A 5,955-nucleotide genomic window follows, 5' to 3' on the forward strand; every position below is an offset into this window, starting at 1 on the left:
GTCAGCCTTCGATGAAGGTCTCTCTTCTCCTTTTTTTCCCCAGCAATATTCAAAATGAACCTTGATAAAAATAATTTGTGAGAAATTGTCAACATGAAAAGAAAAAAGTTGAAGTGACGAGAAAAAAGTCAAAATAATGAGAAAATCGTCAAAATAATGAAAAAAAAAGTCGAGACCATGAAAAAAAGGTCAAAATGAAAAGAAAAAGTAAAAGAGAAATGAGAAAATCGACAAAATAATGAAAATACATGAAAAAAAGTCGAAATGAGGAGAAAAAAGTCACGAAAAATGATTCAAAATGAGAAAAAAAAGTCAATCACAAGAAAAAAAAAAAAAAAATGAGAAAAATTGTAGGTTTTCACCTACTCAGTCCAAGGTATGTAATATCTTTTATTACTGTATTTTAGAACAAGATTGCTGTCTTTGAATGTTTTATTATGTTTTCTTTTCTTGTCCACTCATGCAAGACATGAGGCGTATTTTCATTTTCTTTTATTTGATTGTTTTGTTCTTGTTGAAATGTCTGTAATTTGCACTGTTATGATATCTGTAAGCCTTGGATAAAGGTCTCTCTTCTCCTTTTTTTTCCAGCATTATTCAAAATGAACCTTGATGAAAATAATTTGTGAGAAATTGTCAACATGAAAAGAAAAATGTTGAAATGACGAGAAAATCGTCAAAATAATGAAAAAAAAGTCAAAACCATGAAAAAAAGGTCAAAATGAAAAGAAAAAGTTAAAAAAAAGAGAAAATCGACAAAATAATGAAAATACATGAAAAAAATGTCAAAATGAGGAGAAAAAAGTCACGAAAAATGATTCAGAATGAGAAAAAAAACGAAATCATGAGAACAAACTCAAAATAACGAGAAAAATGGTAGGTTTACACCTACTCAGTCCAAGGTATGTAATATATTTTATTACTGTATTTTAGAAAAAGATTGCTGTCTTTGAATATTTTATTATGTTTCCTTTTCTTGTCCACTCATGCAAGACATGAGGCGTATTTTCATTTTCTTTTATTTGATTGTTTTGTTCTTGTTGAAATGTCTGTAATTTGCACTGTTATGATATCTGTAAGCCTTGGATGAAGGTCTCTCTTCTCTTCTTTTTTCCAGCATTATTCAAAATTAACCTTGATGATAATTACTTGTGAGAAATTGTCAACATGAATAGAAAAAAGTTGACGTCACAAGAAAAAAGTCAAAATGACAAAAACAAACCTCATCTAGGTTTTATTTGATTGTTTTGTTCTTCTATAAATGTCTGTAATTTGTACTGTTATGATATCTGTCAGCCTTCGATGAAGGTCTCTCTTCTCCTTTTTTTCCCCAGCAATATTCAAAATGAACCTTGATAAAAATAATTTGTGAGAAATTGTCAACATGAAAAGAAAAAAGTTGAAGTGACGAGAAAAAAGTCAAAATAATGAGAAAATCGTCAAAATAATGAAAAAAAAAAGTCGAGACCATGAAAAAAAGGTCAAAATGAAAAGAAAAAGTAAAAGAGAAATGAGAAAATCGACAAAATAATGAAAATACATGAAAAAAAGTCGAAATAAGGAGAAAAAAGTCACGAAAAATGATTCAAAATGAGAAAAAAAAGTCAATCACGAGAAAAAAAAAAAAAGAGAAAAATGGTAGGTTTTCACCTACTCAGTCCAAGGTATGTAATATCTTTTATTACTGTATTATAGAACAAGATTGCTGTCTTTGAATATTTTATTATGTTTTCTTTTCTTGTCCACTCATGCAAGACATGAGGCGTATTTTCATTTTCTTTTATTTGATTGTTTTGTTCTTGTTGAAATGTCTGTAATTTGCACTGTTATGATATCTGTAAGCCTTGGATGAAGGTCTCTCTTCTCTTCTTTTTTCCAGCATTATTCAAAATTAACCTTGATGAAAATTACTTGTGAGAAATTGTCAACATGAAAAGAAAAAAGTTGACGTCACAAGAAAAAAGTCAAAATGACAAAAACAAAACTCATCTTGGTTTTATTTGATTGTTTTGTTCTTCTAGAAATGTCTGTAATTTGTACTGTTATGATATCTGTCAGCCTTCGATGAAGGTCTCTCTTCTCCTTTTTTTCCCCAGCAATATTCAAAATGAACCTTGATAAAAATAATTTGTGAGAAATTGTCAACATGAAAAGAAAAAAGTTGAAGTGACGAGAAAAAAGTCAAAATAATGAGAAAATCGTCAAAATAATGAAAAAAAAAGTCGAGACCATGAAAAAAAGGTCAAAATGAAAAGAAAAAGTAAAAGAAAAATGAGAAAATCGACAAAATAATGAAAATACATGAAAAAAAGTCGAAATGAGGAGAAAAAAGTCACGAAAAATGATTCAAAATGAGAAAAAAAAGTCAATCACGAGAAAAAACAAAAAAAAATGAGAAAAATGGTAGATTTCCAGCCTACTCAGTCCAAGGTATGTAATATCTTTTATTACTGTATTTTAGAACAAGATTGCTGGCTTTGAATGTTTTATTATGTTTTCTTTTCTTGTCCACTCATGCAAGACATGAGGCGTATTTTCATTTTCTTTTATTTGATTGTTTTGTTCTTGTTGAAATGTCTGTAATTTGCACTGTTATGATATCTGTAAGCCTTGGATAAAGGTCTCTCTTCTCTTCTTTTTTCCAGCATTATTCAAAATTAACCTTGATGAAAATTACTTGTGAGAAATTGTCAACGTGAAAAGAAAAAAGTTGACGTCACAAGAAAAAAGTCAAAATGACAAAAGCAAAACTCATCTTGGTTTTATTTGATTGTTTTGTTCTTGTTGAAATGTCTGTAATTTGCACTGTTATGATATCTGTAAGCCTTGGATGAAGGTCTCTCTTCTCTTCTTTTTCCAGCATTATTCAAAATGAACCTTGATGAAAATTATTTGTGAGAAATTGTCAACATGAAAAGAAAAAAGTTGAAGTGACGAGAAAAAAAGTCAAAATAATGAGAAAATCGTCAAAATAATGAAAAAAAAAAGTTGAGACCATGAAAAAAAGGTCAAAATGAAAAGAAAGAGTAAAAGAAAAATGAGAAAATCGACAAAATAATGAAAATACATGAAAAAAGTCGAAATGAGGAGAAAAAAGTCACGAAAAATGATTCAAAATGAGAAAAAAAAGGAAATCACGAGAAAAAACTAAAAAAAATGAGAAAAATTGTAGGTTTTCACCTACTCAGTCCAAGGTATGTATTATCTTTTATTACTGTATTTTAGAAAAAGATTGCTGTCTTTGAATGTTTTTATTATGTTTTCTTTTCTTGTCCACTCATGCAAGACATGAGGCGTATTTTCATTTTCTTTTATTTGATTGTTTTGTTCTTGTTGAAATGTCTGTAATTTGCACTGTTATGATATCTGTAAGCCTTGGATAAAGGTCTCTCTTCTCTTCTTTTTTCCAGCATTATTCAAAATTAACCTTGATGAAAATTACTTGTGAGAAATTGTCAACGTGAAAAGAAAAAAGTTGACGTCACAAGAAAAAAGTCAAAATGACAAAAGCAAAACTCATCTTGGTTTTATTTGATTGTTTTGTTCTTGTTGAAATGTCTGTAATTTGCACTGTTATGATATCTGTAAGCCTTGGATGAAGGTCTCTCTTCTCTTCTTTTTCCAGCATTATTCAAAATGAACCTTGATGAAAATTATTTGTGAGAAATTGTCAACATGAAAAGAAAAAAGTTGAAGTGACGAGAAAAAAAGTCAAAATAATGAGAAAATCGTCAAAATAATGAAAAAAAAAGTTGAGACCATGAAAAAAAGGTCAAAATGAAAAGAAAGAGTAAAAGAAAAATGAGAAAATCGACAAAATAATGAAAATACATGAAAAAAGTCGAAATGAGGAGAAAAAAGTCACGAAAAATGATTCAAAATGAGAAAAAAAAGGAAATCACGAGAAAAAACTAAAAAAAATGAGAAAAATTGTAGGTTTTCACCTACTCAGTCCAAGGTATGTATTATCTTTTATTACTGTATTTTAGAAAAAGATTGCTGTCTTTGAATGTTTTTATTATGTTTTCTTTTCTTGTCCACTCATGCAAGACATGAGGCGTATTTTCATTTTCTTTTATTTGATTGTTTTGTTCTTGTTGAAATGTCTGTAATTTGCACTGTTATGATATCTGTAAGCCTTGGATAAAGGTCTCTCTTCTCTTCTTTTTTCCAGCATTATTCAAAATTAACCTTGATGAAAATTACTTGTGAGAAATTGTCAACGTGAAAAGAAAAAAGTTGACGTCACAAGAAAAAAGTCAAAATGACAAAAGCAAAACTCATCTTGGTTTTATTTGATTGTTTTGTTCTTGTTGAAATGTCTGTAATTTGCACTGTTATGATATCTGTAAGCCTTGGATGAAGGTCTCTCTTCTCTTCTTTTTCCAGCATTATTCAAAATGAACCTTGATGAAAATTATTTGTGAGAAATTGTCAACATGAAAAGAAAAAAGTTGAAGTGACGAGAAAAAAAGTCAAAATAATGAGAAAATCGTCAAAATAATGAAAAAAAAAGTTGAGACCATGAAAAAAAGGTCAAAATGAAAAGAAAGAGTAAAAGAAAAATGAGAAAATCGACAAAATAATGAAAATACATGAAAAAAGTCGAAATGAGGAGAAAAAAGTCACGAAAAATGATTCAAAATGAGAAAAAAAAGGAAATCACGAGAAAAAACTAAAAAAAATGAGAAAAATTGTAGGTTTTCACCTACTCAGTCCAAGGTATGTATTATCTTTTATTACTGTATTTTAGAAAAAGATTGCTGTCTTTGAATGTTTTTATTATGTTTTCTTTTCTTGTCCACTCATGCAAGACATGAGGCGTATTTTCATTTTCTTTTATTTGATTGTTTTGTTCTTGTTGAAATGTCTGTAATTTGCACTGTTATGATATCTGTAAGCCTTGGATAAAGGTCTCTCTTCTCTTCTTTTTTCCAGCATTATTCAAAATTAACCTTGATGAAAATTACTTGTGAGAAATTGTCAACGTGAAAAGAAAAAAGTTGACGTCACAAGAAAAAAGTCAAAATGACAAAAGCAAAACTCATCTTGGTTTTATTTGATTGTTTTGTTCTTGTTGAAATGTCTGTAATTTGCACTGTTATGATATCTGTAAGCCTTGGATGAAGGTCTCTCTTCTCTTCTTTTTCCAGCATTATTCAAAATGAACCTTGATGAAAATTATTTGTGAGAAATTGTCAACATGAAAAGAAAAAAGTTGAAGTGACGAGAAAAAAAGTCAAAATAATGAGAAAATCGTCAAAATAATGAAAAAAAAAGTTGAGACCATGAAAAAAAGGTCAAAATGAAAAGAAAGAGTAAAAGAAAAATGAGAAAATCGACAAAATAATGAAAATACATGAAAAAAGTCGAAATGAGGAGAAAAAAGTCACGAAAAATGATTCAAAATGAGAAAAAAAAGGAAATCACGAGAAAAAACTAAAAAAAATGAGAAAAATTGTAGGTTTTCACCTACTCAGTCCAAGGTATGTATTATCTTTTATTACTGTATTTTAGAAAAAGATTGCTGTCTTTGAATGTTTTTATTATGTTTTCTTTTCTTGTCCACTCATGCAAGACATGAGGCGTATTTTCATTTTCTTTTATTTGATTGTTTTGTTCTTGTTGAAATGTCTGTAATTTGCACTGTTATGATATCTGTAAGCCTTGGATAAAGGTCTCTCTTCTCTTCTTTTTTCCAGCATTATTCAAAATTAACCTTGATGAAAATTACTTGTGAGAAATTGTCAACGTGAAAAGAAAAAAGTTGACGTCACAAGAAAAAAGTCAAAATGACAAAAGCAAAACTCATCTTGGTTTTATTTGATTGTTTTGTTCTTGTTGAAATGTCTGTAATTTGCACTGTTATGATATCTGTAAGCCTTGGATGAAGGTCTCTCTTCTCTTCTTTTTCCAGCATTATTCAAAATGAACCTTGATGAAAATTATTTGTGA

The 5,955-nt window shown here is 28.7% G+C and overlaps 1 long non-coding RNA gene across 1 annotated transcript; it reads left to right on the plus strand.

Moving 5' to 3' along the window:
- Positions 1-1,141: 1,141 nt before the first annotated feature.
- LOC131986755 (uncharacterized) lies at positions 1,142-2,006 on the plus strand. Its single transcript, XR_009395705.1, has 2 exons — positions 1,142-1,438; positions 1,481-2,006. It is a non-coding gene; the product is annotated as an uncharacterized LOC131986755 (long non-coding RNA).
- Positions 2,007-5,955: the final 3,949 nt, after the last annotated feature.

This window comes from Centropristis striata, chromosome 15 (assembly GCF_030273125.1).
Source record: "Centropristis striata isolate RG_2023a ecotype Rhode Island chromosome 15, C.striata_1.0, whole genome shotgun sequence".
Classification (NCBI taxonomy): domain Eukaryota; kingdom Metazoa; phylum Chordata; class Actinopteri; order Perciformes; family Serranidae; genus Centropristis; species Centropristis striata.